Consider the following 23000-nt stretch of genomic DNA (forward strand, 5'->3'; position numbering starts at 1 on the left):
TTCCTTATATACTTCCAATTTTCAGATGGAATATTGGTGCCATTGACGATTTACCAGAATACATGAAAATTCTTTACAAGTTTACCTTGAACTTTTTTGATGAAATGGAAAAAGATGGCTACAATACTTGTTATGCCAAGGAGACAGTAAGACTACTTTCTTCAGAGCAGTTTTTATTTAGATCCAACTGTGTTGATTCAAATTAAAATAAATGGGTCCAATTCATTTTATGCAGACCTTACTCTAACATTTTGAATATTTGGTGTTGGTAGTTCAAAGAAATGGTGAAGGCCTATTATGTTGAGGCACAATGGTTTAACAATAAGTATATGCCAGCATTTGATGAGTACCTGCGAAATGGATTAGTGACCAGTGGATATAGAGCCATTCCAGCAATTACCTTCCTTGGAATGGAAAATATTGTGGGGGCTAAGGAAATCCAATGGGTCGAAACCAATCCTAAAATTATCAGAGCTGCTAGGTTAATTTCTCGCCTCAGAAATGATACAGTAGCTCGTGAGGTACGATATTCTTTTATTTAGCCTTTAACGCTTTAATATTAAAAATATATTAAAAATATATAAAGTTTTAATTTATTAATTCATAATAGTTCATGGATTTAGATATGTACTTCAAAAAAAAAATATATCAATTGCAGATAGATTTGCATGTCTATTGTAATTAAACTTAATCATATTAAGTTTTAATTAAGTGCTAAACAACACTAATATCATGTAATATTAATTTGAAGGATGAAAAAAAAGAAGAAAGATGGTCCTCTAAGTGTAGATTGCTACATGAATGAATACGGTGTATCGAAAGAGAAGGCAATCGAAGAGACTAAAAAAATGTGTGAAGATGCATGGAAGGATATGAATGAGGATTGCTTTAACCCGAGTGTTGTGCCAATGTTTCTGCTCAAATACTATGTCAATCTTGCACGCTTCATTGAATATCTTTATACTTATGACGATTACTACACCTACTCATCAGGTTTGAAAGATGACATCACATAATCGTGAATTCTAATGCAATCACTCTATTGCATAATCATGATGCATGAAACATGCTAAAAAAGAATTAAGTTTAGTTCCACTCACCTCTGGCTGAACTGACTCTGATAACTCTGAAGCAGTGCTCACTGCTGATCTCTTCGGTTCCTCTGGTCCGTTCCTATACAGGTGGACTCAAATGAGGGACCAAACTAACTCAAGAACAACTCTATAAAACTCCCCAAAACCCCCCTAAAATATCCTAAAACAATCAAGGAAAACATGCAAAAGAAGGCTGGACAGGGCACTTTCGGCGGCAGGTTTGGCGGCCGAAAGTCCCTCCAGAGCCGAAACTTAGCTACTTTCGGCGGCACCTTCGGCTGCGGAAAGTCCTCTTTAGAGACGAAAGTCCCTAACCTTCGGCGGCACATTCGGCGGCCGAAACCCCCTCCAGAGCCGAAAGTCCAAACTTTCGGGGGCGAGCTTAGGCAGCCGAAACCACCTCCTTAGCATGTTCGGCGGCCGAACCTTCCTTCGGCGACCGAAACTAGGTTCTCCAGTAAGGCAGAACTCTGCTCTGCTTCATGCAAACTTCCTTCCAAACTTCTCAAACATGCAAACCACAACTCCACAACACACATATACTCAAGTATATGCACAAAGGGGTCCAAAACTACCTTAAAACCCTAACAAACATCACAACTCAACACATAAACATGCTTTCATCAAAAAAATCAACCAAAAACTCCACTTAACCTAATCATGCATTTCTACCCATAAAACTCCATAAAACCTTCATAAAACATGAAAAGAAGTTAAGGATCTACACTTACCTCTTGAAGATCTAGAGGATATGGGATCCTAACGTGGAGATATGGAGCAACTCTCTCTCAAAGTCTCCAATTTTCTAAACTTTGGTTTTTAGCTCAAAAGCTTCAAAACAACATAAAAACTTATCAAAACTTTGAAAGATTTGAAGAAAATATAAAGATCACCCAAGGAAGATCATGGTCTCACCTCTGGCTATGAAAATGGAAAGCAAACTTATCTATTCACCGACCTATGGCCTTTTATAGGTGGCTGGCCAGACCACCTTCGGCGGCCTAGCGTGATTCCAAACTCATGCATGTTCGGTGGCCGAACCTCACTTTCAGCGGCCGAACCTGGCATTTCTTCCTTAGTCTTTTCTTTCAAAAACTCATTTCCTTTACACTTTAAAACATTAAAATATACCAAAACTCTTTAACAAAAACATATCTATTACCCTTCTAGAGGGTTCCGACATCCTGGATTCCACCGGACAGTAGAATTTCGATGCTAGACTCTAGCCGGATATTACATTCGTTGACAGAAAGAAACGATGAGTAGGGACTATTTCGTTGACGGAAAGAAACAATAAGGACGTTTTAATAGATATAAGAAAAGATAGGGACTATTTCATTGACGGAAAGAAATGATAAGGACGTTTTAATAGATATGAAAAAAGATAAAAATGTTTTAATAGATTTTTGAAAATGTAAGGACTAACTTGTTAATAATAACAATATCCAAGAACTAAATAAAAGATTTTATTTGAGGGTAAAATTGGATTTTAAAAAATTTTTCTCTCCTCCTTTATCTAATTTTAACGGAAAAGAGGACGGAAGGACTATTTCGTTGACGGGAAGAAAACATCAGGACGTTTTAATAGGTTTCTAAAAGTACAGGGACTGACTTGTTAATAATGACAATATCCATGGACTAAATTATAAATCTCCCTAAAAAGCAGAGAAATAATAAAAAGAAGAGAAATCTACTTAACACAAGATATTTTTTCACTTTTAAATAGCCCTTTAAATTCTTTCCAAACTAAAAGATTAAAAAAATTAAGAAAATTTTCCATTGTTGTTAATTTGTTATCTTAATTCTAGGGCTGTAATCAAACCGAACCGAACTCGAGTTTTGATAAGCTCAAGCTCAATTAGAAAATAAATTTAAAAGTTTGAGTTCGAGCTCGACTCGAGCTCCATTTATAAGCTTGAGCTCGATTCATAAAATAGATATTAAACTCGAGCTCGATTCGTAATAAACTCGTTTATCACATTAACGAGCCAACTCAAACTTTATTCAAAAAGCTCGAATTTGATCTCATTTAGACTCGAATTTGAGCTCGATTATATTATAAATAAGCTCAATGTAATTCAAATTTATTTAAACTATAAATAAATTTAAATTATAAGGTTATTAAGAGACTTTTAAATTAAATTTTTTTATTTAATTGAAATCTCTCGAACCTAAAACTAATGAAAAAAAAATGTAGAAGGGTTGTACTTTTATAGAGAAGTCACGATTCTCAATATCCTTTCAACTTTCGATATGGGATTAGTGTTTGCAAACAAGTTTGTTCGCGAGCCTGCTCATGAGCTTGTTCACGAGCCTATTCATGAGTCAACTCGCGAGTCTAAACGAGCTGAATACTGCTAAGCTCAAGCTCGGCTCATTTATTAAACGAGCTTAAAAAGTGAGCTCGAGCTCGACTCGTTTAGAAAATGAGTCAAGCCCGATCGAGCGAGTCTCGAATAGCTCACGAACAGTTTAGTTCGTTTACACCCTACTTAATTCTTTTTTTTTTTTTGAAAATGAAAGAAATATTATTAACTCAAAGCGATCAAGGAAACTATATGAGGAGGAGGGACATGAACCCAAACTCCTTGACCTGACTTAGAATGAGCCGATGTTGCTAGAACATGAGCGACATCATTCGCAGACCTGTGAATAAAAGCACATCTTGCTTCCTCATAACTGGATAGAAGCAATTTACAATCTTGAACCAAAAGACCAAAAGGTGATAAATCATCTAATGAAGCATTGTTAATGGACACAATAAGAACCTGAGCATCCGATTAGAAAAGAACTCGATCCCATCCGCACTCTTTAATCCAGCTCAATGCCTCTCGAAAAGCCACTGCCTCAGCACACTTAACCTCCATCTGACTGCAAAAACAGCCTGCTTTAGCCGCTATAAATCTACCATTAGCACTCAGACTACACAGCCGAAGCCTAGCGAACTTCGTTGCGAGTTTAAAGAGGCGTCAATATTAACCTTAATCCAACCCTGCGGTGGAGGAGACCAAACAGTCAAAGCCGACAGAACATTGGTGCAGCTGGTAGAATCAGAACAGGCCCCCCTCCATTGCTGCAAAAAATTCAGTGCCATGAAGAACACACCACTCGCAGTTCGACCTTGAGCTTTCCAAACAACATTATTTCTGTTATGCCACAAAGCCCAACATATCATTAGAATAAGGGAAGCATTCTCCGCAGAAGCAGTAAGGAAGGCTAAAGAGAACCACTCCCTAAGAGAGGCAGCGGAGAATGCAGGTCAACCCAAAGGCGAACTCAACCAGCAACTGCGGGCAAAAGGACACTGAACAAGAATATGTAGGATAGTCTCAGGAGCCTCATGACACAACGGACACATCGAATCAACCGGAACTCTCCTGGACTGAAGTTAATAACTAACCAAAATAAATTCTGAATATTTGCAGCTATCAAAGTATGTCTTTGTTGTTTGTCCGTTGGAGTTTGGATCCAGTTTTGAGTAAGACAGAATTCAAACTTAACATTTTCAAACTTAACATTTTCGGTTCAAAATAGCTCTGAAAAAGTTTTTACTAAATCCTTCTAGTACATTCGGCTTCAAATCTGATTAAAATTAAAAGTTCAAGTGAATATCCTCTTTTTGTCATAAAAAACATAATACAATATTGAAATTAATATAGAAAAAGAATGAGTTTGACAACTCATCATGTATTGAGCTTTCTGTCAATTAGGGATTCTGAGAATTTATATTTATAAATTTAGGATTGGAAGAAAAGATTTTGGGTGTTTAGGGTTTGACTGTCACTTGGCAATGAAAAATTGTACCTAGCGCACTTTTAAAATATGCCAGGCTGTGGCGCTAATTAAAAAAGCACCAGGCCTGGTGCTTTGACCGGCGCTTCTCAAAGAAGCATCAAGCGCCTAGCGATTGGCTCCTAAAAAGCGCCAGGTCTGACGCTTTTTTGACCGATACTTCTCAAAGAAGCATCGAGCGCCTAACTTGGCTCCCTTATCCCTTGTCTCATTGCCTCGCCATCCTAAATAAAAATTTATTTTTAATAGTAACAAGCACCAAACTCGCAATCATTCAAAATTGATTTTATAATTTTTTCAAAAATAAAATTTAAATATTAAAAGAATTAATTATTATTTAATATATTTAATTGTTATTAAATTTAAAATTTACTAAAATTCGATAAATTTTGATAATTACTAACCATAAATTCATATTATGAGTTATTTATATTTATTAAAATTTAAATTTATTAAATATTTCATAACTTTTTATTAATTTTTAAGTGAAGTTAATAATTTATAATAAAAAATAATAGTGAAAATAATTATCTGAATAAATTTAATTTAATAAATAAGAATAATATTAATAATAATTAAATTTAATTATACAAAATTCATAATAATAATATTTTGGATAACCTTTAATATGACCATATAGATGACCACCCGTACCACAATGGTAGTTTTCTCTCTTAAGCACACCTTGTATTGTATTGACGTTCATCAAATAATGGCTCATGTTGAGCATTCTCAGAATCTTTAACATTATCGTCTGTCATAGATAAATTTAAACAAAAATGTTGAAATGGAGATCTTGAATTCTTTCCAACAACTGAATTTGAATTACAAAATTAAGATCTCTTGAATAAGGGATCGAAGAAATAATTTAAAAAAATCTGAAGAAAATAAATTAAGTCGCTTGAAAGGTCATTCAATGATTGTCAGGATAATGTAAAAAAAATAAACTCTAATGGAGTATGTATCTATAAAAAAAAAAAATTTGAATCATGTGATTGCCATACCTTTCCCTTCAAGTCTAGAGACTTATCTTTTCATGGCAGAGAAAATGTCTGCCATGAAAATTGATGACCGCTGGATTTCTTCACCCGAAACAGGGGCTTGACCCCAGCCAAAGGCCCATGACACCGAGGCCCACGTACTTGATACCCCCCAACAAGCCTGGCTCATCCCAGCTTCCGGGCCGGGCTCGACCAAGCTTCCTCACTCAGTCCAGCCTGATCCCTGACCAGCAGACCCCTCTCAGGCCCAGCGTCCAGCCCAACTCTCGGCCCAGCCCGGGGTCCAGAACAGTACTCACCAGACAGCCTGGCAGATCCGCTCGAACGTACGCATGAGGAGAATCAGAGGCCGTTACGCATGTAACAGGCAGCTGATACCCTAGTACACCCGAATCTGTATGGCAGAGATGCGTGGCCCAATCCTGGAGAGACCTTTACACGTCACCAGCAAGCAAGACAATGTATAAAAGAGGAGTCCCCTCCTCAGAAAGTTTAAGCCTTATTCTGTAACACAAAACCCTTGAAAAACCCTATTGGATCTCAGATCATCAATTGGCGCCGTCTGTGGGAAACGAAGGAGATCTTTTCATCACCGGAGTTTTCACTTTCAAAACCCACTGAGATCCACAATGGCAAACCACCAAGAAAGTAACCTTAATATTCCAAATGACTTAAGCTCCGCCCAAGAGGGGCAGCAGTTCTCTTTTTCTAGCCCTACGACGTTAAATAACCAAACACCCATCTCTCTTAATCCCTCGCCAGGCTTGGCAGGGAATACTCCCACCATGACCCTGTCTAACCAAGACATTCAAACCATGGCTCTCCAGCTACAAACCACTGCTCACTGGTTGGGGCAGATAATGCAACAAAGGGGACTTAGCACCCCAGTAAACGCACTCCCAGTAGTGGAGGAACCCAGAACCGATGAACCCCGACCCACCTCTATCCGCCTCCAAACTAACAACCACGATGCCGGAGAAGAGGAAGAACTGGAGGCCCGAATCCATGGGAGAAGGGCAAGAGAGATGATAGAAAATGAAGAGGTGGACGACTATTCTGCTGAAACAACCAGGGAAACAGGAACTGAAACAGAGGAGGAAGAATGTAGTTTGGGCAAAAGATCCAACCCAGAAGACGAGAAAATGAACCAAAAACTGAAAAGGTTGAAGGAGCAGCTCCTAGCCGAGCTAGGTAAGAAAGATCAGAGTCAAACCTCCTTGCCTACTTCTTCTCCCTTCTCAAAGGTAATGCAGCAGGAGACCGTTCCCAAAAAGTTTATGATGCCGCCGATGGCGGCCTATAATGGGGCTGGAAACCCGAGAGAACATGTCATGAACTATAAGACCTTCATGGAGTTGCAAACTCTGTCAGATGCTCTGATGTGCAAGGTGTTCCCAACAACGCTCTCGGGGCCAGCGAGGGCATGGTTCAACAGCCTGGAGGCCGGAAGCATTAAAAGTTTTGGAGACCTTGCCCTCCGCTTCATTAGCCGGTTCGTAGCCGGGGTGCCAGCAGATAGGAAGACAAGCTATCTGGAAACAGTTAGGCAAAAAGCTGGTGAATCTCTCAGAGAGTATGTCGCCCGTTTCAATACGGAGGCCCTGCAGATTCCCGAGCTCGACGAAGGAAGGGCGGTAGAGGCCATGCAAAAGGGAACAACCTCTGCCGAGTTCTTTGGTTCTTTGAGCAGGAAACCTCCGACCTCACTGGCCGAGTTGATGAAGAGGGCGGAAAAGTACATAAGGCAGGATGACGCCTTAGTAACGAGTAGATTTGCCAAAGGGGTGGCAGGAAAAGAGAAAGCCCCGGAGGAAGGAAGGCTGGAGAAACACGAGAAGAAGCGTGGGAAGAGGCCTGAGCCATATAAGCAGGCCTGGGAAAGAAGGGATCAAAGGCCCCCCCTCCTCCCAGGGCTCATGAACCACGAGTGCTCCCCCCTTGGGTTCCTGAGAAGCCTACTCCCCTCAACGCGTCCAGAGCCGAAGTGCTCATGGCAGTCCAGGATAAGGAGTTCCTCCAGTGGCCTAAACCCATGAGGTCGGAAGCAGATCAGAGGAATCCTGACAAGTATTGTCAGTACCACCGGACACACGGCCACGATACAAATAACTGTTTTCAGTTAATCACGGAGATTGAAAGATTGATAAAAAGGGGGCATCTCAAAAATTTTGTGAAGAAACCGGAGGGGCAGAGGCCTCCGCCCAGTCCGGCAGCCCAGATGCCCAGGAGAACCGGAGCTGGACCAGTGAATGATGGTTCTAGTGGGACTATTAATATGATTGTTGGAGGAACTGGAGGACGGATGAGCCGTCGAGGAAAGAAGAGAAACCGGGAAGGAGAGATCAGCAATGGCGAGGTCATGCAGATCGTTGAACACTCACCCATGGCCATCGTTTTCTCTTCAGAAGATGCACAGGGCATTCAGATGCCCCATGATGACGCGCTTGTTATTGAAGCAGTCATTCATAATTTTCGGGTGAAGAAGGTTCTGGTGGATGATGGGAGTAAGGTCAATCTATTGCCATATCGGGTTTTCCAGCAGATGGGAATCCCGGAGGAACAGCTGGTTCGGGACCAGTCACCCATCAAAGAGATCGGAGGAGCACCGGTATTTGTAGAAGGGAAGGTGAAGCTGGCCCTTACCTTGGGAGAATGTAATACCCGGCTAGACTCCGGCATCGGACTTCCTGTCGGCCGGTGGAATCCGGGGTGTTGGACTGCTATGATGTGTGTTTCTATGGTAAAGTCAAATGGAAGTCAGTTTTGAGCTGAAATGACCTAAGGCAACTGAGCCAAGTTCGGCCGCCGAAGGTAAGTTCGGCCGCCGAAAGTGCTCCAGGTTCGGCTGCCAAAGTGCACGTTCGGCCCCCGAATGTTGCATGGTTTTGCATGCGTTTCGGCAGCCGAAACTGAGTTGCTGAGCCAGCAGTTTTGTATCCCTTAGTCAGCATGGTGGACAGGTGTTGGCTCCAAACTATGGCCAGAAGAGTGGCCACGTCTCCCATGCTATATGTGCTCAGTTTGAGCAGCTCATGCAAGAGTGAACTGGTGTGCAAAAGATAGTGAAAGTGTTGACGAAAAAACTAAGTACTTGAGAGTTGAGAGTTTGAGGAGAAGGTGATCCGTTTCCCTTGGTCAGTACGTGTATCTTCCTGTGTACAGAGGTAAGGGAAGATTGAGAACCTGTTTATATGTTTTCTGAAGGTTTTATGGGATTAAAGGAAAGAAGATGCATGCTTAGGGTATAAATGAGCGTTTTGATAGTTTATGCATGTCTACATGTTTATGTGTTGTGTTTGATTTGTTGTTTGGGGTTAGTAGATAGTTTTGGACCCCTGTGAACATATACTTATGTATATGAGTGTTGAGGAGTTGTTATATGCCTGTTTGGAGATGGTGAAGGGAAGGAAGAGCTTGGTTTGCCGTCGGACTGAGTTCTGGATGAACTCAGGTTCGGCAGCCGAAGGTTCATTCGGCCGCCGAACCTCTTGCATGGTGGCTTTGGCTGCCACAGCTTGCCCCCGAGAGTTTTGCATGTTCGGCTCTGTTTGGGGACTTCGGCCGCCGAAGGTGCCGCCGAAGGTGCTTGAGTTTCGTCTCTGGAGAGGACATTCGGCCGCCGAACCTGCCGCCGAAAGTGTCCTGTCCAGCTTTCTTTTGCATGCTTTGCATGGATAGTTGAGTGAGTTTAAGGGGATTCTTGGGGACGTGTCAGAGAGTTATTTCTACGCTTGTTTGGTCCCTCATTTGAGTCCATCTGTATAGGTACAGACCAGAGGAACCAGAGAGAGCAGCAGTGAGTACTGCTCCAGAGGTTCAGAGCCTGCAGAGTCAGTCAGTCTAGCGAGCCAGAGGTGAGTGGAACTAAACTTATGACTTGTAATTGAACCACAAACTGCTTTTAGCATCTCTCATGCATCATGTTTATGCCATAGGTTGCTTGCATTAGTATTCACGAATATGTTGCATTGCATCGTTATTTGGTGATGTGAGTGAATGCTGAATGATCCAATAGTCTCAGACAGGAAGTCCAGGAGCCTTTGACTACGCCCTGGCAAGTATAGCAAAGTCCAGGAGCCTTTGACTACGCCCTGGCAGGTATAGCAAAGTCCAGGAGCCTTTGACTACGCCCTGGCAATGGTAAGTACAGAGGTGTTATATACACATATACATATATGACAGGAAGACCAGGTGCTCGATTCTACGCCCTGGCACAGAGTTACTGGGACTATGTGGTGACAGGTTTACTCTTGATGTGGCTTGTCTGTGATATGGCGCATTCCATGAGATCATATTTTACTGAGATGTTTTACTGTTCTACTCACTGGGCTATAGAGCTCATCCCACTCCCTTAACCCCAGTTTTGCAGGTTCAGTGTACAGTGTACAGGGACAGTCCAGCAGATTACAGGAAGAGTAAAGAGAGTTGTAATAGTTTAGAGTGGACATGTAATATAATAAAGCGATGTAATAGTTGTTGCTTGACCTAGTGATGTATGTTTTGTACATGATCTGTATATGTATATATGTTTTCCTGTATGTGAAAACCAGGCTTAACAGGTATGAGTTAACCCATCTAGAGCCAGCTCTAGTCAGGGATACAGAGTACAGAGTACATGAGTACAGAGTACAGAGCTAGTGCATGCACAGGTTAAGCCTTGGTTCAGAAAAGAGTTTTATTTTCACAGAAAATGTATTATCATGTATGAGGTTTACAGGTACACAGAGAGTATAGCAGGCTTGCTACGAGTTCTGGCGGCCTTAAGCCGACCTGAATCCTAGCGCCGGTGACGGTCCATTTTGGGGTCGTTACAGATTGGTATCAGAGCCCTAGGTTCACATGATCGGACCTATAGAGACAGTGTTGGGCTCAGATAGGTTAGAAGTGGTCAAGCACAATAGGAAATCATGTCCACTAGGATAGGGTCTTGAGTCCTATCTGTTATGATATGCCATGAGAGGTGTATGTGTATGATTGATATGTGATGTTTATGTGCTAAAGTGGTATGTTATATGTTGTGTTTCCAGAGTAAAGATGCGAGGAACTCGTCGATCAGCTCGATTGACTGGAGTCCCACCAGAGAATGAGAGACCAGCTGCTCGTCCTCCTGCATTGCCAAGGGCAAGGTCTCAGAGATCTAGCAGGGAAGGTACGTCAATAGACCCGAGAAGGTCTGTCGACGAGAGCAGAAGAGGAACAGCTAGGGGAGGAAGATCAGAGGAAAGGAGGGAAGCTATGGAGATAGATGACAGCATGGGTATAGGCAGTTTTGAGGAAGGCATGGGAGAGTCGCAGGGAGGTGCTCAGACCTCAGGTTTTGGCTATCCAGAGTATCCGATGGGAGGTATGTCGGAGTACTCGAGTTTTGTGCCATATCCTCCGTATATGCCTTATATGCCTTATCCTTACTACCCACCATATCCTATGTATCCATCTTCCCCTACCCATCCAAGTGCAGCACATCTAGAGCCAAATGAACCAGGATTACCACCAGAACCAGTAGCCCCTGTTGTTGACAGACATGAACCTAGCTCATCTGGGGGTAAAGTCCAAATGACGGAGTACTTGAAATTGGATGCTCCTAAATATAACACAGGAGATGATCCATTTGATTACCTCAGAGCAGTTAGGATGATCACCGGTGAATTGGGAGCAGATGATAGGAGAGCCATTGAGATGGCAGGTTTCACAATAAAATGCAAGAAGGCCAGAGAATGGTTTAAGAATTATGTGGAGACGAGAATGGACAGCATGTCATGGGGAGAGTTCGCCAATGAGTTTGCAGGGTGGGCTTTTCCTGACAGTTCCAGAGAGATGAAGATAATTGAGTTTGAACAGTTGAGACAAACAGATGAGATGACTGTTGATGAGTTCACAGATAAGTTCCTAGATCTGCTTCAGTACGTGGGTCAGGCCTATGATACTGATCAGAAGAAGGCGAGGAGATATACCATGAGACTTCATCCCAGGTATTCTTCGTTGATCCTTCCAGCAGAAAAGGAGAGTTTTCACTCTATTATAGATGCAGCTAGGAAGATGGAAGCTAGTGCTAATAGTCAGAAACAGTCAAAGGCACAGGCTTCGGGTTCTAAGGCCCCCAGTTCAGGTTCAACAGGCAGTAAGAGATGGGATAGAGCGAGAGGAACAAAGAGTAAGTTCTGGAATAAAGTCAAGACAGGTCTGGGAATAGGTAGTGGCTCAAGCTCTGGCACAGCTCCAGTCTGCAGACGATGCGGAAAACCACATGGAGGAGTTTGTCGGTTGGGATCTACAGCTTGTTTTCGATGTGGACAGGAAGGGCATATTGCTCGGGATTGTCCGCAGATGACTTTTGCACCATCCCAGCAGATGAGTTCAGGCAGTGTGGTACAGCCAGGTGTACAGCCAGTAGCTCCAGTCATGCCTCAGACTAGTGGCAGAGGTAGAGGGAGAGGGGTAGCCTCTACTTCAGCAGCAGGTTCCCGAGGTGGAAATCCGGTAGCCCCAGCACGGATTTTCACAGTGACACAGGAGGAGGCTAACACGTCGAACACAGTGGTGTCAGGTAATCTCATCATTGGGTGTTCAGATGTGTATGTTTTGATGGACCCCGGTGCTTCTCATTCCTTTATTGCTTCGAGAGCCATAGAGAGGTTGGGTTTGATCAGTTCTGAGTTAGAGTATCCTCTCTGGGTCAGTGGACCTAGATGTGACCCATCAGTGGCAGTGTCAGTCTGTCGTTTCAGTCCAGTATTCATAGAGGGTAGATGCCTTCCAGCTGACCTTGTGGTTCTAGACTTGACAGATTTTGATGTCATTCTAGGGATGGATTGGTTATCTACATATAGTGCTACGTTGGACTGTCGAGAGAAGTTAGTGAGTCTCAGAGACCAGGATGGGTCAGAGTGTGTCTTCAGAGGAGACAGGAGAGGTACACCCAGAGATATGATTTCAGCCCTTCAGGCTCGTCGTTTGCTTAGGAGGGGTTGTCAGGTGTTTCTAGCTCATGTGAGAGAGCTAGACAGTCAGGTGAGGGAACCAGCCACAGTACCAGTAGTTCGAGAGTTTCTTGATGTATTCCCAGACGATTTGCCAGGACTACCACCTGATAGGGAGATAGGGTTTGAAATTGAATTACTGCCAGGTACTAGACCTATCTCTATTCCTCCCTACAGGATGGCGCCAGCTGAGTTAACAGAGTTGAAAGAACAGTTGCAGGACTTGGTAGATAAGGGTTTCATCCGCCCTAGTACCTCACCTTGGGGTGCTCCAGTGCTCTTTGTCAGAAAGAAGGATGGATCCCTCAGACTTTGTATCGACTACAGACAGTTGAACAAGGTCACTATCAAGAATAGGTATCCTCTACCTAGGATTGATGATCTATTTGACCAGCTAGCTGGAGCAGGTTGTTTCTCGAAAATAGATCTGAGATCTGGGTATCATCAGTTGAGAGTCAGAGAGGCAGATGTGCCTAAGACAGCTTTCCGAACCAGATATGGGCATTATGAGTTCTTAGTGATGCCGTTCGGGTTGACTAACGCCCCTGCAGCATTTATGGATCTCATGAACAGGGTATTCAGTGAGTTTCTGGATCACTTTGTCATTGTGTTTATCGATGATATCTTAGTGTATTCCAGAGATGCAGAGGAGCATGCCCAGCATCTGAGGATCGTGTTGCAGACACTGAGAGAGCATGGTTTATATGCCAAGTTCTCGAAGTGTGAGTTTTGGTTACGGAGCATTGCCTTCTTGGGACATGTAGTATCAGCAGAGGGTATTGAGGTAGACCCCAAGAAGATAGAGGCTGTAGCTAACTGGTCCAGACCCACGACAGTGACTGAGATTAAAAGCTTTCTGGGACTGGCAGGTTACTACAGGAGGTTCGTTCAGAACTTCTCAAAGATAGCAGCTCCTATGACCAAATTGACTCAGAAGAACCAGAAGTTTATCTGGTCAGATCAGTGTGAAGAGAGCTTTGAGGAGCTCAAGAGGAGATTGACAACAGCACCAGTGTTAGCTCTGCCTGTCAGTAATGAGGATTTCACAGTGTTCTGTGATGCATCTCGAGTGGGATTGGGTTGTGTATTGATGCAGAGTGATAGAGTAATAGCTTATGCTTCTAGACAGTTGAAGAAGCACGAGTTGAATTACCCTACCCATGACCTCGAGATGGCAGCAGTTATCTTTGCACTTAAGATGTGGCGGCATTACCTCTACGGGGTTAAATGCGAGATCTTCACTGAGCACAAGAGTTTACAGTACATCTTAAGTCAGAGAGAGCTGAATTTGAGGCAGAGAAGGTGGGTCGAATTGCTCAGTGATTATGATTGTAAGATCCAGTATCATCCGGGTAAGGCGAATGTTGTCGCAGACGCCCTAAGCCGGAAGTCACTAGGCAGTTTGTCCCATATAGCAGTAGAGCGGAGACCAGTTGTGATGGAGCTTTATAAGCTCTTTGACGAGGGATTACAGCTAGAGTTGTCTGGTACAGGTGCGTTGATAGCACAGATGAGAGTGACACCTGTGTTTCTGGAGCAGATAGCTCAGAGACAGCATGAAGACCCTGAGTTGATGAAAATTGCCAGGACTGTTCAGTCAGGCAATAGTGTAGAGTTCAGATTTGACAGCAAAGGGATCCTTCGCTATGGGAGTCGACTTTGTGTACCAGATAGGGGCAGTGTGAAGGAAGACATTATGAGGGAAGCTCATAATGCGAGGTATAGTGTTCACCCAGGAGCCACCAAGATGTATCAGGATCTGAAAAGGGTCTATTGGTGGCCAGCCATGAAGAAAGAAGTGGCGCAGTTCGTGACAGCCTGTGAGGTGTGTCAGCGGGTGAAATTAGAGCATCAGAAACCAGCAGGAATGCTTAACCCATTACCGATTCCAGAGTGGAAATGGGAGAACATAGCCATGGATTTTGTAGTGGGTTTACCAGTAGCGTCCAACAGGATAGACTCGATATGGGTGATTGTGGACAGACTCACGAAATCTGCTCATTTTCTTCCAGTACGGAGTAACTATTCTGTGGATAAGTTAGCACAGATCTATCTGGATGAGATCGTGAGATTACATGGAGTTCCAGTGTCTATAGTGTCAGACAGAGGACCTCAGTTTACCTCCCGCTTTTGGCGGAGTCTGCAAAGTGCGATGGGCACGAGATTGGATTTTAGTACTGCTTTCCACCCACAGACTGATGGACAGTCAGAAAGAACCATCCAGACCATAGAGGATATGCTTCGACTATGTGTGTTAGACTTTGGCGGTTCTTGGAGGCAGCATCTACCTTTGGTGGAGTTTGCCTACAATAACAGCCATCATGCTAGCATTGGGATGGCTCCTTATGAAGCATTATATGGGAGGAAGTGCAGATCCCCTGTTTGCTGGGAAGAGGTAGGAGAGAAGGCTCTTGCAGGGCCAGAATTAGTAGACATTACCAGTAGAATGGTGCCCATGATCAGAGAGAGAATCAGAACAGCTCAGAGTAGACAGAAAAGTTATGCAGACGTTTGCAGAAAACAGTTAGAATTTCAGGAGGGTAATTGGGTATTGCTGAAAGTGTCTCCAATGAAAGGAGTGGTTCGGTTTGGAAAGAAAGGTAAATTGGCTCCACGGTACATTGGACCCTTTGAGGTGTTGCAGAGGATCGGAAATGTGTCGTATAAGCTGGATTTACCTGCTTCTATGGAGAGAATTCACCCGGTATTTCATGTTTCTATGCTACGGCAGTTTGTGTCAGATCCAAATCAGGTTCTGAGTGAGCCTGAAGTGGAGATTCATATGGATCTCACCTATATAGAGCAGCCAGTACGGATTCTGGACACGCAGATCAGACAGCTAAGGAACAAGGAGATTCCGATGGTGAAAGTTCTATGGAACCACCATAATCTAGAAGAGTGCACCTGGGAGACGCGGGAGTCTATGCTCCAGCAGTATCCATATTTGTTTTGAGGTGAGTTTCCTCCGGCTTATGTGTTATTTGTTTTCGAATCATTCGAGGACGAATGTTTTTAAGGGGGGGAGAATGTAATACCCGGCTAGACTCCGGCATCGGACTTCCTGTCGGCCGGTGGAATCCGGGGTGTTGGACTGCTATGATGTGTGTTTCTATGGTAAAGTCAAATGGAAGTCAGTTTTGAGCTGAAATGACCTAAGGCAACTGAGCCAAGTTCGGCCGCCGAAGGTAAGTTCGGCCGCCGAAAGTGCTCCAGGTTCGGCTGCCAAAGTGCACGTTCGACCCCCGAATGTTGCATGGTTTTGCATGCGTTTCGGCAGCCGAAGCTGAGTTGCTGAGCCAGCAGTTTTGTATCCCTTAGTCAGCATGGTGGACAGGTGTTGGCTCCAAACTATGGCCAGAAGAGTGGCCACGTCTCCCATGCTATATGTGCTCAGTTTGAGCAGCTCATGCAAGAGTGAACTGGTGTGCAAAAGATAGTGAAAGTGTTGATGAAAAAACTAAGTACTTGAGAGTTGAGAGTTTGAGGAGAAGGTGATCCGTTTCCCTTGGTCAGTACGTGTATCTTCCTGTGTACAGAGGTAAGGGAAGATTGAGAACCTGTTTATATGTTTTCTGAAGGTTTTATGGGATTAAAGGAAAGAAGATGCATGCTTAGGGTATAAATGAGCGTTTTGATAGTTTATGCATGTCTACATGTTTATGTGTTGTGTTTGATTTGTTGTTTGGGGTTAGTAGATAGTTTTGGACCCCTGTGAACATATACTTATGTATATGAGTGTTGAGGAGTTGTTATATGCCTGTTTGGAGATGGTGAAGGGAAGGAAGAGCTTGGTTTGCCGTCGGACTGAGTTCTGGATGAACTCAGGTTCGGCAGCCGAAGGTTCATTCGGCCGCCGAACCTCTTGCATGGTGGCTTTGGCTGCCACAGCTTGCCCCCGAGAGTTTTGCATGTTCGGCTCTGTTTGGGGACTTCGGCCGCCGAAGGTGCCGCCGAAGGTGCTTGAGTTTCGTCTCTGGAGAGGACATTCGGCCGCCGAACCTGCCGCCGAAAGTGTCCTGTCCAGCTTTCTTTTGCATGCTTTGCATGGATAGTTGAGTGAGTTTAAGGGGATTCTTGGGGACGTGTCAGAGAGTTATTTCTACGCTTGTTTGGTCCCTCATTTGAGTCCATCTGTATAGGTACAGACCAGAGGAACCAGAGAGAGCAGCAGTGAGTACTGCTCCAGAGGTTCAGAGCCTGCAGAGTCAGTCAGTCTAGCGAGCCAGAGGTGAGTGGAACTAAACTTATGACTTGTAATTGAACCACAAACTGCTTTTAGCATCTCTCATGCATCATGTTTATGCCATAGGTTGCTTGCATTAGTATTCACGAATATGTTGCATTGCATCGTTATTTGGTGATGTGAGTGAATGCTGAATGATCCAATAGTCTCAGACAGGAAGTCCAGGAGCCTTTGACTACGCCCTGGCAAGTATAGCAAAGTCCAGGAGCCTTTGACTACGCCCTGGCAGGTATAGCAAAGTCCAGGAGCCTTTGACTACGCCCTGGCAATGGTAAGTACAGAGGTGTTATATACACATATACATATATGACAGGAAGACCAGGTGCTCGATTCTACGCCCTGGCACAGAGTTACTGGGACTATGTGGTGACAGGTTTACTCTTGATGTGGCTTGTCTGTGATATGGCGCATTCCATGAGATCATATTTTACTGAGATGTTTTACTGTTCTACTCACTGGGCTATAGAGCTCATCCCACTCCCTTAACCCCAGTTTTGCAGGTTCAGTGTACAGTGTACAGGGACAGTCCAGCAGATTACAGGAAGAGTAAAGAGAGTTGTAATAGTTTAGAGTGGACATGTAATATAATAAAGCGATGTAATAGTTGTTGCTTGACCTAGTGATGTATGTTTTGTACATGATCTGTATATGTATATATGTTTTCCTGTATGTGAAAACCAGGCTTAACAGGTATGAGTTAACCCATCTAGAGCCAGCTCTAGTCAGGGATACAGAGTACAGAGTACATGAGTACAGAGTACAGAGCTAGTGCATGCACAGGTTAAGCCTTGGTTCAGAAAAGAGTTTTATTTTCACAGAAAATGTATGATCATGTATGAGGTTTACAGGTACACAGAGAGTATAGCAGGCTTGCTACGGGTTCTGGCGGCCTTAAGCCGACCTGAATCCTAGCGCCGGTGACGGTCCATTTTGGGGTCGTTACAGAGAAGCACCCAGAGCTCGCACCCATCATGAGGTGTTTTTGGTGGTTAAACTCCCACTGAGTTACAATGCGATTTTAGGGAGGCCGGCGTTGTTTAGCTTTGAAGCTGTCACCAGCATCAGGTATTTGGCACTCAAGTTTCCAACGGAAGAAGGAGTGGGAATGGTTCGGGGCAGCCAGGAAGAAGCAAGGGCGGTATACTTGGCCACAGTAACAGAACCAAGCTCAACTGGAGAAGCGCTCGACTCGGAAGTTCTGGAGGTCAGAGATGAAACAAAAGAAGCCCGGACAGAGCCAGTTGGAGAATTGGAGACCTTCCCCTTATCAGAAGCAGATGCAAGCAAGATTTTCAGTCTTAACGCCAACCTCACCAAAGAACAAAAAGGTGAAGTCATGACTCTGATCCGAGGTCACGCGTCGACCTTCGCATGGAAGCCCTCAGACATGCCAGGAATTGACCCCAAAGTGATGACACACCGATTGAATGTCCTCCCCGAGGCCAGACCAGTGAAGCAAAAGAAGAGAGTAGTAGGAAGAGAAAAACAGCAAGCCACCCGGGAGGAAGTGCAGAAGTTAGAAGAAGCAGGCTTTATTAGGGAAGTAATGTACCCACAATGGTTGGCAAATCCTGTGTTAGTCAAAAAAGCCAATGGCAAATACAGGATGTGCATAGATTTCACCGACCTAAATAAAGCCTGCCCCAAAGATTGTTACCCCCTCCCCGATATTAATAAAATGGTCGATTCAACGGCCGGATTTGATTATATGTCTTCTTTGGATGCTATGTCTGGTTATCACCAAATCCCAATGGAGAAGTCGGATGAGGAGAAAACCTCATTTATAACTGAAGACGGGACTTACTGCTACAAAGCTATGCCTTTCGGATTAAGAAACGCCGGGGCAACTTACCAACGATTAATGAATAAAATCTTTAAGAACCAGATTGGCAGGAATGTAGAAGTGTATGTGGATGATATGGTGGTTAAAAGTTCAACTTTTCAACAACACATAGCAGATCTAAGGGAGATATTTGGGGTGTTAGATCAATACAGAATGAAGTTAAACCCAGCAAAATGTGTTTTTTTCATCAGGGGAGGAAAGTTCTTGGGATACATGGTGAGTGGAAGAGGCATTGAGCCTAATCCGGAGAAAGTAGAAGCCATATTGAATATGACTGAGCCGACCCGCGTAAGGGACGTCCAGAGATTAACCGGGAGAGTGGTGGCGCTTAACCGATTTATGTCGAAGTCAGCAGAAAAGTGTTTACCATTCTTCAAAAAGTTGAGAAAGGTACCAAACTTCAAATGGACGGAAGACTGCCAAAAAGCTTTCGCGAAACTTAAGAAATATCTTAGCTCGCCTCACGTGCTCAGCAGTCCCATAAAAGGGGAAGAGCTTCTGATATATTTGGCAGCCTCAGAACAGGCAATCAGCGCGGTACTAGTAAGGGTAGAAGGAGGAGAGCAGAAACCTGTTTTCTACATCAGCAAGGTACTTAGAGACACTGAGGTCAGGTACTCAAACATTGAAAAATTGGCTTATGCCTTGTTGTTAGCAGTCCGGAAATTCAAAGTTTATCTGGAAGGCCACCAAGGAGTTGTGATGACGAACCAACCCTTAAAGAAGGTCCTACGTAGGCCGGAAACTTCAGGACGGATATTAGCGTGGTCCGTGGAAATCAGCCCCTACTGTCTGGAATACCGACCTCGAACAGCAATAAAATCTCAAGCGCTGGCTGACTTCATAGCAGAATGCTCATTCAACGAGGAGAAGGAAGAATCATCCTCGGAGATGCCTAGAAAGGACGGAGAGCGAGAGCTTTCCCAAGAATTTAGCTGGAAGCTATATGTAGACGGAGCATCAGGATCTGAGGGCAGCGGCGCAGGGATAATGCTTAAGGGGCCGGAGGGCTTCAAAGTGTGTTATGCTTTACGGTTAGAATTCAAGGCTTCTAACAATATGGCCGAGTACGAGGCCTTGGTGAATGGGATGTTGGTAGCCTCGGAAGTAGGGGTAACCGACCTCGAAGTAAATAGTGACTCTCAACTGGTGATCAACCAGGTGACGGGGGTATATCAAGCCAGAGACCCCATCATGCAGAAATATCTTGATAAAGTAAAAGCCATAGAAGCCGAGCTCGCAGAACGGGGAGTTATTGTCAGATTTCAAAGAATACCTCGGGATGAAAATGAGGAGGCAGACCTGCTTAGTCGATTGACCAAAGAAGAATTAGAGCAGCTCCCTGACGAAGTATACATACAGCATATCCGCACACCTGCTTTCAAGAAGACAAACACGGTACTGCAGGTGGACCAGAGCCCAACTTGGATGAGCCCCTATCTGAAATATTTGGAGAAGGGCGAACTCCCTGAAGATAAAGACGAAGCCAGAAAGATAGCAGCTCGAGCTGCCAATTACCAAGTAATAAGGGGAACTTTGTACAGAAAGGGGAAGTCCAGCCCATGGCTCCGGTGTGTAAGTCCGGAAGAAGCTGCAAGGGTAATGGAGGAAATACATAGAGGCCTATGTGGGGCTCACGAGGGAGCAGAGACATTAGCTAACAAAATATTCAGGCAAGGATACTACTGGCCCACTGTTAAGAAAGAAGCAGAAGAGTTTGTCCGAAGGTGCGACGTATGTCAGAGATTTGCTAATGCCATCAGGACCCCTGCCACTCCTCAAGCAAGCATATCCAGTCCATGGCCTTTCTCGCAATGGGGAATTGACATCCTGGGCCCTTTCCCCAAGACTACGGGGCAAAGAAAATTTGTAGTGGTAGCTGTGGAATACTTCTCGAAATGGCCAGAGGCAGAAGCAATAGCAACAATCACAGCCAGAAAGATGATAGATTTCGTATGGGGGCACATCATCTGCAGATTTGGCATACCCAGAGTGCTTATCTCAGACAACGGCAGACAATTTGACTGCAACACTTTCAAAACCTTCACGACGAACGTGGGCATATGGCATAAGTTCTCCTCCGTGGCCCATCCTCAGACCAATGGTCAAACGGAAGTCACTAACAGAGCAATCCTCCAAGGATTAAAAAAGCGGCTGGATGGTGCAAAGGAAAATTGGGCAGAAAGAACTCAATAGTATCCTATGGGCACTCCGAACTACTCCCAGAGCACCCACTAAGGAAACACCGTTCGCACTCGCTTACGGTACAGAGGCCGTAGTTCCAGTTGAATTACAGATCCCCACTCATCGAGTTCAATTTCTCAGCGAAGACACTAATGGGGACAAGTTAAGAAGCAACCTGGATGCTCTTGAAGAAGTTAGGGAAGAAGCACAAGTCCGAACTGCTGCTTATCAACAACGAGCGGCAAGATATTATAATCAAAAGGTCAGAGAAAGAAGCTTAAAGGTGGGAGACCTGACTTTAAGAAACTTGGAAGCTACAGGAAAAGAGCAGCCGCAGGCAAGCTAGCACCGACCTGGGAAGGTCCATTCAAGGTGACAAAAGTGGTTAAGCCCGGGGTATACCGAATTGAAGATATGCAAGGAAACCCCGAGCCCCACGCCTGGAACATCCAGCACTTAAAAAGGTACTTCCTTGAAATATATGTAAAGAAAAATATTGTACTCTGAAAGGCACAAATAAATAAAATAACGCCATTCTTTACGCAATGATGTTATCTCCATTAAGAATGTTACTTCTCTTTGAAAAAGAAAGAACAAAACTAGAAGACCGGGATCCCCAAGATCTCCCGGATGCAAGACCAGGATCCCCAGATCTCCTGGCAAAAGAAGACCTCCTTGAGACATAGAGACCTCCTGGAGGTAGAAGACCGGGATCCCCAAGATCTCCCGGATGCAAGACCAGGATCCCCAAGATCTCCTGCAAAAGAAGACCTCCTTGAGACATAGAGACCTCCTGGAGGTAGAAGACCGGGATCCCCAAGATCTCCCGGATGCAAGACCAGGATCCCCAAGATCTCCTGGCACTAAGAAGGCCTCCTTGAGACATAGAGACCTCCTGGAGGTAGAAGACCAGGATCCCCAAGATCTCCTGGCAAAAGAAACCTCCTTGAGACATAGAGACCTCCTGGAGGTAGAAGACCGGGATCCCCAAGATCTCCCGGATGCAAGACCAGGATCCCCAAGATCTCCTGGCACTAAGAAGGCCTCCTTGAGACATAGAGACCTCCTGGAGGTAGAAGACCGGGATCCCTAAGATCTCCCGGATGCAAGACCAGGATCCCCAAGATCTCCTGGCACTAAGAAGGCCTCCTTGAGACATAGAGACCTCCTGGAGGTAGAAGACCGGGATCCCCAAGATCTCCCGGATGCAAGACCAGGATCCCCAAGATTTCCTGGCACTAAGAAGACCTCCTTGAGACACAGCGACCTCCTGGAGATAGAAGACCGGGATCCCCAAGGTCGTCCCGGAATTACAAGACCAGGATCCCCAAGATCTCCTGGCAAAAGAAAACCTCCCTCAGACATAGAGACCTCAGTAAAGAAGAAGACCGGGATCCCGTAGAACTCCCGGAAAAACAAAATAAAGGATAGCCGGTGAGGCCCCAAGGTCACCCCGGCACAGCCAGGATCTCGTAAGACCTCCGGAAGGTAAGAATAGTTGGTAAAGGACTTCAGGGCCCCCCGAAAAAAAAAAAAAAAAAGGTCGAGCTCCCAGCTCGGACCGATAAGCCCAAGACCGAGCTCCTAGCTCGGATAGATTCATTTCTTCAAAAGATCAAGATACGAAAGCCAAAAACAAAGGGAGCTCGACCCGATAAGCCCAAGACCGAGCTCCTAGCTCGGATAGATTCATTTCTTCAAAAGATCAAGATACGAAAGCCAAAAACAAAGGCCGAGCTCCCTCCATAGAAGAACTCATAAATCCTTAGGAGGATATTCAGGCTATAATCAAAAGCCTAAATCAGTTTATTTAAAATAAATATACAAAGTCACAACGAAGAAAGAAGGACTAGAAGTCAAAAACTA

At 44.4% G+C, this 23000-nt stretch overlaps 1 protein-coding gene and 1 pseudogene across 1 annotated transcript in view; both read left to right on the forward strand.

Moving 5' to 3' along the window:
• The window catches only part of LOC110609961 (probable terpene synthase 6), a 55197-nt gene that overhangs the window by 1582 nt on the left and 30615 nt on the right, over positions 1–23000 (forward strand). The gene's annotated exons all lie outside the window — the stretch shown is intronic.
• Positions 9–1016, forward strand: LOC110608857 (annotated as a pseudogene).

This window comes from Manihot esculenta, chromosome 2 (assembly GCF_001659605.2).
Source record: "Manihot esculenta cultivar AM560-2 chromosome 2, M.esculenta_v8, whole genome shotgun sequence".
Taxonomy (NCBI): domain Eukaryota; kingdom Viridiplantae; phylum Streptophyta; class Magnoliopsida; order Malpighiales; family Euphorbiaceae; genus Manihot; species Manihot esculenta.